This window comes from Oenanthe melanoleuca, chromosome 5 (genome assembly GCF_029582105.1).
Source record: "Oenanthe melanoleuca isolate GR-GAL-2019-014 chromosome 5, OMel1.0, whole genome shotgun sequence".
In the NCBI taxonomy this organism is placed as follows: domain Eukaryota; kingdom Metazoa; phylum Chordata; class Aves; order Passeriformes; family Muscicapidae; genus Oenanthe; species Oenanthe melanoleuca.
The window spans coordinates 49,925,746-49,938,374 of record NC_079339.1 but is presented as its reverse complement, the minus strand read 5'-3'; the positions used below and the strand labels follow the sequence as shown (position 1 = coordinate 49,938,374).

The following is a 12,629-nucleotide window of genomic DNA, read 5'->3' as shown; positions in this document are numbered from 1 at the left end:
ACATCTTTCCTATTAAAGACTGAGGTAAAGAGGGCATTGAGTATAAAATCATGGAATCACAGAATCAGAGAACCACAGAATAACACATGTTGAGATGGACATTATGAGAACATATATGGTCCAACCTTTTGCAGAAAAGGGAATCTAGAGGAGATTATCTAGCACTCTGCCCACTTGTATCTTGAAAAGCTCCAGTGATGGGGACTCCACTGCACCCCTTAGGAGATTGTTCCAGTGGCTGATTGTTCTCATGAAAAAGAAAAATGAAAAATGTCTTCCCCATATCAGGATGAGTGAGCTGGCCTTTTTGATGCACCCTGTATCTTTCAGCAGCTGTCCTGTTTTTGCCCTGGTTTTCCTTTTGCTTCTGCTGTACTTGTAGAGGTTTTTCTTGTTCCCTTTCCCATCCTTCAGATGCTGGTGGGCTTTGGCTTTCCTAATCCAATCTCTGTGTGATTAAACACTGCCTTTGTATTCTTCCTAGATCCACCTACCTCTCTTTCTACAGCTTGTATACTTTCTCTTTGTGTATGAGTTTTTTTCAGGAGCACCCTTTTCATCCACTCAGGCTTCCTGACACCTTTTCTTGACTTCCTGCATGTGTATAGACAGTTTTGGAGCATAGATGAGGAGATCTTTGAAGATTAACCCTTTTTCCCAGATCTCTCTTTGCTCCAGGGCTCTCCCACAGGATTCTTCCTGAACTGTCCTTAATCATGTTCTCAGTCAGGCCAAATCTGCTCTTCTGAAGTCTAATGTGATTCTGCTTCTTGCCTGATTCTGTCTCCTCAGGATCCTGAATTCCACCATCTCATGGTCACTGCAATCAAGTCACCCAACCTTCTCTCTGACCACTTCTTCTGTATTTACTCCTTTTGTTTGTGGCACCAGGAGGACAGCTTGAGTGCGTGATGGGAATTTACTGATTCCAGGAATCTTCAAGCCTTCTTATTTTTCTCTTTCCCAATGAAAACTTTGAAGCTCCTTGAAATTTTTTTTTTCTTTTTCTTCTTTCCTGGGTTGGAGATTATCTTAGTGTTTTAGTTTTCTGGCAAGGTTAGTGATTACTTCTCCAACAAAAACAATTTTTATCAGTTTTATTATGACATAAAAGTTTGATGAAGCATGAATTTGCATTTGACTTTTCATGTTGTTTTTCTTTTCCCTGAACTATTTATCCTGTATCTAATTGTTTTTCCTGCTGTATGATAAGTCCTGATGACCTCAAAAGGGTGGAACATGACAGAACATGTAACAAATGAAGATGCTCTTTGTTTCAATTTTTCTGTTCTCCAGGTATCTATTGAATTATCTACTCATTAGGATGTTCTACTTTATCTGGTCTTTCTCATCTGTTTTTTCAGGCTCAAATTTCTTTTTAAAGTGCTGCTAGGCATTTTTAAGCCAAAAAAAAGAGACATGTTTACTTCAGCAAGTAGAGATATAAATGTAGTCTTGCAAAAGGAACCAACTGGTCAGCCTTGTAAAACCTTGGGAAACTTGCAGATTACAGAAAATGAAAGAAGAAAGTTTGCTAATTGAAGTATATTTGTTAACTGTGTGGAACAGCCTAACCATAATCCCAGCTGTACAAAAAAAAAGAGAAAAAAAAAAAAAAAGCTGGTTGCTGCTGCACTGTAGTATTTCCTTCTTTTCCAAAGTATAATCCAACTTTTTCTTGAATTAATGCACACAAGTCACTTTAACTGCTGGCTGCAAAGCTTTTGGCTGTTTTTTTTTATATTCCAGCCAATCTTTGTATAAAAAAAATTGTCTGAATAGTTTATAGGTTTGTCCTCTTGCCCAGAGTTTATTCCATAATTTCTTATTTTGAAAACAACTGTACTTACAGGGATGCTATTAAGTAGTTTGGGCCTTGCATTGAAAAGTTGTGGTTAGTGGGCAGGAGATTCACAGAAATTGGAATCATTAGACACATGTTTATCAACAGTTGGAAATGAGAAAAATAAATGAGGCAATTTCACCTAAATGTTCCCATGTAGTATTCTTATTATGCAGTATGACAAAGATTTAAGTTTTCACAATAAACTCTTTTTTGTTTTTTAAAATTCTTGGAAATATAGAGTGACAGAGAAATAATTGATTTGTTAATTACTTTCTTCACATTGAATATAGGATGGAAAGGGAGCTAACTGAGTATCAAATGAGGCTGATGATGATTTTGACTATTTCTGCTGATTCTTTTACCACTTTCAATGTGTGGATTATGTTGCCAAGGTAGGTAGGAATTTTTGCACTCTCATAATTGCACAGTCATGGAATTTAGTATTAAGCTGGTGTCAAGACTGTGTGCAAGGAAGTAAGCAACACTTTCATTTGCTTAAGAGTATATATACTTAGATTAACCTTGGCTTTGTATTTGCTTTCATTGATATTTCTGCATAGTGCTCTAGTTTTTGGGAAAGGAAAATGTGAAATAATTTTTTTTAGTCGTCAGGGTATCCAAACGAGATATTTATTCCTCATAGCCATAAGACTAAATCTGTATGTGAATGATCCAGCTCTGTTCCTAGGCAATAAATAACACATGCTGCTAAAAATAACCAGCCATTTCCCCCAATTGTTTAAAAAAGGGAGAAAGGTTTTATTGAAGGGGGAAGTAAAATTTAGAAATAAAACAATTTAAAAGCTCAGGAAATTGCAAAATGAGCCTTCATGCTTCTCTGTGTACTTTCACCAAGTTACAGGTTTTAACTGCATGGTATTTAACAAAGTTAATGATTTCAGGTTGTCTGGAATTTATGCAAGAAATTTAAAGATTTTTAAAGAAAGTGAGGTTCAGAATAATTAGTAATTGATAACTCACTGAAGATAGGTGAGAAAAAGGAAAAAAGGTAGTGACTGGCTTTAGAAAGAAGGGGAAAAATGCTAGAAAGAACAGACTGATCAATACAATTTCCCTCCAAATTCCAGAGAAATTGCAAACAACCTAAATTTAAACACATAGAATACACAGAGAATGGCACCCAGTGTATGAAGAACAGTCAGTAACAAATTGTGCCAGTTGTCAGTGTCAAGCCAATCCTCAACAGAGCAGCAGAGCCTGCATACAGAAGGATGAGCAAGTCTATGTAGATTTTAGTAAGGTCTTTAATATTGCTTTAAATAGCATTCTAATGAGAATAGAGGCAAATATTCTCAATTAGCCTACTGTGGAGTGGGTGCAAAAGAGGCTTACTAAGTGTATCTAAATAGTACTTTTTAGTAGTTCTTTAATGTATTGGATGAGTATCTGTTGAGACCTCCCAGTATTCAAGGTTTTAAGTAGTATTCTTTATGATGGTATTGAATAGACTTATAAAATTTGCAGTTGACACTAACTCTATGTGCACTAAAGAAATTAATTAGACTTCAAAAATACATTTAGAAATGAAGTTCAAAGGCTGTTTGACAGACAAGTAGAAGTTATTGCACTTAGCCAGGAATAATCAACTCTCTAAATGCAGAATGGACAGCCCAAGTAGAAACTGTAGAAAAGCACTAAGGTTACAGTGGATCTGAAGCTGAATGTCAGTAGATGAGATGATTTTAAGGAGAGATCTGAACATATTTGGGTTGATTAACCTAAAGAAAAGACCAAAGAGAGGACATAGTGGGAGAAGAACTAACAGCATCAAATGTAACAAGAAAGGTTCTGATTAGAAGTAATGAAAACAGTTCTAATGACAAGGGAGGTGAAGTGCTGGAACAGCTTGCTCACTCTTAGCTGGGAGTATCCATCAGCAGATGAGACAAACAGCTGTTAGGAATGACATGGTTGTAACTGATCCTGCTGTACTGTGGGATCCAGGGAAATGGGTGACCTCTGGAGTGATTCTGTGTTTCTGTTTATGACATTTTCCTGCAGAATTCTTATTAAAAACAAAAGTTGCAAGTGGAGCACTTGTGATTCCTGCCTTGTGCACACTAAGTGTTTTTACTGCAATGTATGGAATCTCCATGAGCAGAAACACAGTGGCAATTCACTTTATTTAGCAGGTAAGCTTTTTACTACATACACTCAATTATCGTTCATCTTGTGTGGTGTGGATTTGGCCCAAAATTCATTAACAGGTAGAATGGGTTAATAGAAAGGGCAGGCAACCAGTCTTCCTTGCTTTGCCACTGACTCTTTTTGTAATCCAGTTTAAATCCCTTGGGCTCTGTTTGGATTCTTTCCCATGTTTTTTTTTTTTTTTTTTTTTACTGTATTTTTTCCCCCTACACGATTCAAAGTCTTGCTTGATGCAAGCATTGGTAAAAAGGGATTATGCCACTGTGGGTGTTTGTGTAACACCTGGTATTACACTACTTGAGCTTAATTGAATATTCAGTGTGCTACTGTAACACAAGTAATAAGCCACAATAACAGACACTGAAGACCACAAGTCTTCCTGTTGACTCCAGTGGAAGTAATTGAATCAGGCCTTGAATGAATGAAGAAGGGATCTTAAAAGGATATTCTTGGTCAGTAGTCTCTCCAAATGTCTTCACATCCTTGTGCCATCTTATTCTCCCATTCCCATTTCCTTGTGTGAGCTGTCATCTTACTCTGATTTGATGTGTCCCTGCTGTAGCATTTTGAAATACAGAATGCATGAAATATGCCTTTCATATGAGCATGAATTCTAGTTTTGTTCAGACATGTCTGTGGTCAAAATCTGATATTTTCTGTCTAGTCTTATAGTTCAGAGGCCTGAACTCTTTCAACTTATCTAGGAAAGCATATTTTCCTAGAGAACTGGCTTGTACATGAGGTATATAGAGAATGGAATATTTTAAAAATCATGTGTAACTCATACACAGATGCTGGGCTAATAGCACAAGTCCTAGCTTGCTACATTTCAGAATCTATTTTTTACATTTTCTGACATTTAAAGCCAGTATTTCTTTAAGTTTTACATAATGTATTTTTTCATTGGGAAAAAAAATCAGTCTAGCTAATGGTGAGACAGCTTAAAAATAATTGTAACTAGGAACTGGGCCATGATTAAAATTGTTCAGCTGTTCATTTTATTGTTTGTTCCCAAAACCTTAAATGCACTCTCTGAGAACAATAACAACAGTTAGCATGTAACTCCGTATGGGCCAATTCATGCAGTCCTCTCTCAACCCTTTCTTCCTGCAGAAAAACTCCTGTTTAGGAGGCTTTGTAAGGAATTCAGGGCTGGAACTATCTCTTCTAACTATTTTGTTATAATAACATTGAAACTACCAAGGAGAAAGGAGAAAGAAGCAGAAAAAAGAAACAAAATTAAGTCTACCTTAATTGGATCTGAGGGAGTGAATAGAACAGAACAGGCTGTGATACCCCTTTGAATAGTATCTGCATCTGTGTCAGCCTCTGTGAAGTGTGTGGGATATTTACTATTGGGTTTCCTGCAAGAGGGTTATAGTGATAGGAAAAGAAAAATATACAGAAAAAAAGAGCATGGCCACTTGCTACAGTAAATTTGTTTCATAAGTAAGAAATCATATTTGTTGTTGGTTGACCTTAGCTGAGTTGTGGAAGGTGGGAGCATCTTCAGGCAGTGGCTGGTTGACTTTCTTGGTTGCTTGATTTGAATCTCTCTGAATCTACAGTAGCTAGGCACTTTTGCTGTTAAAAATGGACTTTTCTCCTGCACACCTTCTGAAATCTTGTTTTGTGCTTCCAGATGCAGAACAAACTTTTAAGACTGATGGTGAAATGCAGGGAATTGTAACCTGTTGTGGGTGAGCTCAGAAGTAATGAGCCACATTTAGGGTGGGATTTTCAAAACTCCATTGCTGTTCAACAGCTGCTGGAAGATATAGTCTTGCAGCACCCATGAAAGTTGTACCCAAAGTGCCAGTTTATAGCCAGCTAGGGTATATACAAAGACTATATAATTCACAATGCCTTTCCACTATAAAACCTCTTATGACATCATAAATAATTTAATTTCTCTGAATTTCAGCTGGGTTGCCAAATGTGTATGGGATGCCTGCCTGTGTTGGGTCCTTTTATTACTTAATTTAGGAAGAGCTACTGTAAGCATAATTTGAACCTTTTCTCTCAGGAGAAGTATTGAAACCTCATTCACGTTTTAGGATGAGTGAGGATGTGGTGTCACACACAGCAGGAGCCTCATTTAGAGCCCATTGATGTCAATGGAAACACTTCCCTTTGCCTCAGTGGGCTATGGACCAGGAAAATGCAAGAGCAAGTGAACTAAGGATTCTGCTGACTGTATCATATAGTATATGCTGTACAGTTTTACTAAAATAAACACTTTGCCAAAATACTTAACATTTAATTTAGAAAACATAATATAAAAAGAATGGATTTTGCTTTACTGATGTTTTAAGCTTTAATTTAATGTAACATAGTGAAAAAGACACCAGATATTCTAGTTTTGTTTCATTAGAACCAGATGGTCCATGAAAGACTTTTGGCTAAACTGGAGTTGGGAAAGCTTATAAAGTCTGACTAGTCTGAAAATGTGCTCAAAATTGCTATATCAGATGATATGCCCAGTTTTATAATGTGGAATTCTTTGGCTGTTTTACTAACATCCTGGTAAGGTGTTGTACAATTTAGGCAATTACAAGAAACTCTTTTGGATGCTACTGTCATTATTGTTCTGCTTTGGAGTTGGAAAAACAACAAAATTGCTCTAATGCAAGTGAAGTATCCAAGAAAACATCACAGTGATGTTTTTAGTGAGGAACTAATGAGGAAAAAGAATTACTTATTATTGACTTTTTTTTTATTTTTAATATGATGAGGCAAATTTGTTTGTCTCAAAAAATTAACCCCCCCCCCCAAACAAAATGTCCCAACCCAAACCTCATGACCTTCATCCTGAAAGAATGAGAAATCTTTTCCTTTTACCCTAAAACACTGCTGGTATGGTAAATATACATCCCCAGTTGACAGTAATCAGACAGAATGTTAACTCCAGAATGAAATATTAAAGTGATAATGACCATCAGGAATGACACATGCAATTTGAATTTACTTCAGTGTTGTTTTCACTGCAGTCCTGAGGCAGTCCTTCTGTGTCCTGGAAGATATCCTGTGTGCTCTGCTGAGTGGAAGGCAGAGGCAGCTTTGATGGGATAGACACGTAGGAATTGAAAAAAATTGCTCAGGAGAAATACAGGTAACCTGAAAAGTATCTCCTCTTGCTAGTAGAAATTGAGAGAAAAACAAATGCCCATAATGAGTCACAAGGGTTCAACTATGTTTAAGGTCAGAGGTAACTTTTATGGCATTCTGCCCTGACTTACATAACAGATTGCTGATTGCAACTGAATCAGAGCATGTCAAGTGTCTTTGCTTGCTACTCTTAAGGGTCTTGATTACATTATACAATAGTTTCATACCTTGGGTATTAGGAATGGATTTTCAAAACTTTTTTCCTGTGATTTCCGACTAATCCTTCTCAGGTGAGAGCTTCTTGCCTCTGCTATGTAAGTGGTTTCATTGTTTCTAACTAAGCTGTTTTCATGCAGGAGGCAAACAGGATCAGGTTCTCTGGGCAGGTGTGTCTTAATTTCAGCCCTGAAACATGGTCTTGCTCTAGGTTTTGCAAATACAGATCAAACTGTATTTCCACAGGATACTCACCAAGCAAGGGCTGGGATGGAAAGCCCTTTCAGGAAGTGAAATTACTTTAAAAGAAAACCAGTTTTGCAACCATGGCAATGAGGGCTACAGGAGGTAGCAAAAGTGCTCAATTCAGCAGCATTATATCTCTGAAGAAATCAGTTATAATTGCTGTATGACATTTAACTTCTTTCTAACTTCTTACCCAAATCCCTGGTAGCTCTGCTAGCCTGATCTTTTCCCCCAGGTGGCTGTAATTGTATATATATATATACCTGTACATGTAGGTATATTTGCAAACACATATTTTTGTGCATATGTTTGATAGGGGTTGTGAATTTACATCACTGGTTTGCACAGCAAAGTCAGGTGGGTATAGCCCAGCAAATATTGTCAAGTCATTTGGTCTTCTGTAGTTTCACAGTAGGGTGCTGGTTTAGGATTTTCTTTGCTTTTAATCTGTCTGGACTTAGGACATTCCTTTTCCTTTGAACATTAAGGTCTAGTGAATCAGGCACCCCTTCTTTCATACATGGTAATTGACAATTTTCATCTGTTAGGGGGTTTAAATGAAAAGTTTTATTGCCTCTACATGCTCAACCAGACCCTTTCAGAATTAGAGATAATGAAAAAATCCTTAATGATCATTAACAGGCATGACTTGCACAATTCTCTGTACAAAATCATAGAATTGTTTTGGCTTTGCCTTATTAGGCATAAGCATTTATCTGGAAGATAACTTGTATCTTAGTGAGGTTTTTGAAAAACTACTCTATCTGTCAAGTTTGTCAGGGAACTTGAATCAAGAAAAATTTAATGTGACTTTGGGTTAATATTTCTCAAGAGTGTCTATGTCATAAAACCCAAGACATTCATTTGCATAATTTGGCCTTAGGGTACAGGGAGGAGTGGGGAATAGGCAGAGGAAAATGTACTGGAGGAGTAGTAGAGATTTTGATCAGAGAGACTGTCAGAAGCTTGTGAATTTGCACAAAGCTGTATGTCTTAAAAAAAAAAATCAAGTGGAAAGAATCTTGATTCAGATGTCTATAACCATTTCTAAATCTGTGACCTACAATCTGTCCTTTTAGAAAATATAGACACTTTAAACCTCACATTGTAAAATCACTGTGGAAATCAGCTCCGGCAAAGATTTAACATTAGAAAAAGCAACGAGTTTATATTAAAAGATAGCTGATTGTTGGTCCACTGAATGAGTTGAGTATCCAGACAAGTCCTGTAAAATTTGAAATCCTTCCCTTTAGAGATAATGTGTGTCTTTGCATTTTGCCCAAAGTATCTGGCACCACTGGTGTCAGAATAGGGACCTAGTGGAGATCCTGAGTTGTACTTTCCTCCCTAGCTCTTGCTTTAGAGAGGAATGAAGGAAATTCTAGTCAAATGATCTCCTCTCCCAGAATATCAGCTCAGGGCTGCAGGTCTTTGTGGTTCCAACATAAAATCAGCCACTGCTCAACCAATTTTAAGCTCAAGTGTTCTCCCTGTGCTGTGGAGACTCCATGCATGTGGAGTCTGTCAGCACTACCTGCTCTGCAGTATTGACCTACACAAGGAAACTCAGGTGCTGTAGAATGCCAAGCACTCATTTGTCCTGATAACAACCTTGAGCAAACACCAATGACTGTATACACTATGCTGAGCTGTGTAATTGCTTGTATTTGTTTTAATGGAGATGTCAGAACAGGCATCTTGTGGCTTCAAAGTACTTTGGTTGTAAATATGAAAGATAATATTAAAAATGCCTTAAAATACAGCTTGTAAAGTAGGTAGGGACCATTTTTTCTCCTTCTCCACTCACTTTATAGCTTCCCTCTGCAATGTAAATAAAATTAGAACTGGTGGTCTTGCAGCTTTGACAGTTGTAAGAAACAGTTATTGCAAGAGAGAAGCAAATAATGTAATGATTTACTTGAGGCCCCATTTTGCAAATTTATGTTTTGCCCTTAGGTCAGGAGATATTTGAAAGCTGATGCTACACAAACCGGTGCTTTGGTCCTAGAACTAGCAGATAAAACACATGGTAAATACTGAAACCCCAAATAGAAAAAGCTGTTTTATGTGTTTAGGTTGGAGTCTAGGAAGTCAGGAAAAGGGAGAAGGAAATCCAGGCTTTTTAATGATTGCTTTAAAGATATTTTGCATATTAGTCCACAATGAGATTCTGTAGCTCTGCATATGAAGAAAGAGTGTATTGTAATTTCAAAACAAATTACAGAAATAGTCCCTCAAACTTTTTGAATCCATTTAATACAAAGAAGTGAAGAAGTCAGACAAACCCATGGCAGTGTTTAGACTGGCTGACCTAGTTGAAGGCTACCTCACAGGTGCTTAAGGCCACACAAGTCGCAAAATCCTGTGAATGGGCAGCCATGTGGACCTTTACATCCAAAAGAAAAGTACAATTTATTTGCGAGTTATTACCCAGCATGGCCATGCTAACCAGGAATTGTCAGGATAATGTGCAGCAGAAATTCTCGTTCTACTTTTCATTGGGTGACAAGGTGACATCATGCAGTCTGTACTAGCTCTGGTGTTGACTTTGTGGTTTGGGGAAGCTGTTGGAGAAGAGCACAAGGAGGAGTTTTGGTGCCACTGGATTCATTTGGCATTGGGAAGCTCAGCTCATGTATTCAAGTCATGACTTCTAAGGGCAGAAGGGAGCACACTGAGTGCTCCCTGGTCCTGGTGTAGCACAAAATCTTGAAGAATCACTGCTGCTCCTGCAATCTGTTATGTGACTCTGCAATAGCTCCTATGCCAATGCATATCCACAGACAGGATGGTTTTAACATGAATCAAGTCAGCCAGCCACCCAGATGTTTTGAGACACATAATGTAATTATTGATATGAAGATCAAAACAAGGTACCATATAAAGGCAGCCACTGTTAGATCATTACAGATGAGACCATCAGTCTTGTTGCTGTAACAAACTCTGTATTCATTATTTTAGTTCAGGATATTTTTTTCTTTGCCTGAATTGGCTGTTCTCTTAATGAATATTGCAAATCATAACCCAAATTATATGCCTTGAGCTGTCTTGATTTTTGATTTGCAATGGAGGTTTCAGGAGCTTGATTTGTGCCATTGCAAAACTTTTCCTGATGGAGGAAAGGGGGAGACATGCCATGGAGGGATGCAGAATTCTGTATGACCAAGCATTGAAACCCTGGTACAGAGTGATCTGCCTGCTGTGTTTGCACTTTGCCCTGGACTCTGTCTCCTTCACAGGAGGTAGTGCTGATTTTGAGAGTGTTTTCATGAAGACTTGGAGTGTTTCAATGAAGAGGTTGAAGCTTTACTGCTAGTGATGTATGCCAATTCTGTTAGTGTCATAAATGGAAAATTTTGGGGGAAGAAGGGAAACATCCTGAAATTTTGTTTCCAAGTTGTTATAAAAATTGACTTTTTAAACTTACTTTCTTCTCTCCAGGCAATGTGTTTTACCTTTTGTAAGATTGTGAATTAACTTCTGGTTGAAAACCAAAGCAAAATAAAGGAAAAATCAAGAAAAGTATCAAACCCAAATGTCTGTTAAAAGCTACCGAGAAATGCTTTTTTTAGTTGAGATATTTCTATTTTTCAATTAAGTAAAATGTTTTATGCATATTTGACCTTTTTACAAAAAAAGCCATAAAGTTTTATTGACTGCCACAAGTTGCAATTAAAGTGGAGTTCCAATAAAACAATATGAAGAATTTTAGTAACAAATTAATTAGCTCAGAATCCAGTTTTTTCTGTCCCATAACCTGCAGCAAACATATATGTCTAGTGGCAACTAGGAGTAATAGGCAGACACCTGTTAACATCTGATTTCTTTGTATCATTTGCTGTCCAAGCACGACAACCTCATTGTCACTTTGACCTTAAATTAAAGGCGGTCATGAAATAAGAACAATGAGTCACAGCAATTCCTTGGATCAAGCAAAGGACCAAAAGCTCTTGGAGCTGTTCACCTTCAGGGCGTGCTTTATAGCCCAGCTTCTTGAACAGATATCTAGGGAGAATTGGGATGGGTTGGCCTCTATGGGATGGGGAGATGTTGTGCAATAGGATCTTCTTGCTGGCTGGTTCTTTCATGTGGGTGGAGTTTTGTTGTTCTTATTTTTATTGTTATGGATTGTGAGATGGGGAATTGTTTTTCCATTAGCAAAGGCAAAACAACTGCTTTCAGTGTAGAGTGACCTTTTTGATTATGTACATGAACCACAGACAAAAAGAACACAATAAAATACTCCACAGGCAAACATAGTGAGCTTGACTCATCACTATGTTACTCCAGTTCTGTACCAGATCAACTTTGTTCAACTGAACAAAGATGGAACTTTACCACCCATACTAGCTAAAGAGAAGGGGTCTCATTTTGCCCCTGACCAGAATGCTGATTTGTAGAGAATGAGCACTGCTCACTGTTTGTGGAGAGAGAATTGTTATCCATGGGGATCTACAGTGTGAAGAAAAGCTTGGCCCAGAATACTGAGGTAGAGGTTGTATATCGTGTGGGATGTATATGCCATACACAACATGATGTATCCTGACATGGCATGTTTTAGGAAGAATGTTCTGAACAATTAGACTAAACAAAAAGATCGGTAGGAGTTGTGTTTTCTAGTTCACAATGACCTCCATAATATCACAGAAGGTGTCAGCACTTTGACAGTTTTACAGAAAATACTTGCATCTATGTCAGTTCTAGGAAACAGGCCTTCTAATGGGTAGTGGCTGACATAACACATATGTCACACTTATCCTTGTTAGGATGTTTTGAGGCTTTCCTTTGAGTAGCTCCCTACCACAGAAATAAATCATCTCCTCATAGAGAGCAGATGAACAACAACATGTGAGAAGCGGATTTACGGCTGTGGCTGCTTTTCTGACTGCCGTAGGTGCCCTGCACTGCAGTTCCATGGTGCCTCCTAGAGGCTCTGGCTCTAAGGGAGGCAGGGAGCTGCCCTGTCGCTGATGTGCTGGGACAGCTCGCAGTGCCAGTTGTGTGTTGGCCGATTTCCTCCGCAGCTGTTGTGACTTGCGAATAT

The 12,629-nt window shown here is 37.9% G+C and overlaps 1 long non-coding RNA gene across 16 annotated transcripts in view; it reads left to right on the top strand.

Moving 5' to 3' along the window:
- LOC130254448 (uncharacterized) overlaps positions 1 to 12,629 on the top strand; it is a 235,096-nt gene that overhangs the window by 67,912 nt on the left and 154,555 nt on the right. For 12 of the 16 annotated variants that reach the window (XR_008840721.1, XR_008840729.1, XR_008840724.1 and 9 more), the window contains one exon: positions 793 to 904. The exons of 3 other annotated variants lie outside the window; for them this stretch is intronic. This is a non-coding gene — a long non-coding RNA (uncharacterized LOC130254448). Of the gene's footprint in view, positions 1 to 792; positions 905 to 2,136; positions 2,239 to 12,629 lie in introns of all 16 variants that reach the window. One more of the 16 variants, XR_008840722.1, reaches the window with a different exon arrangement.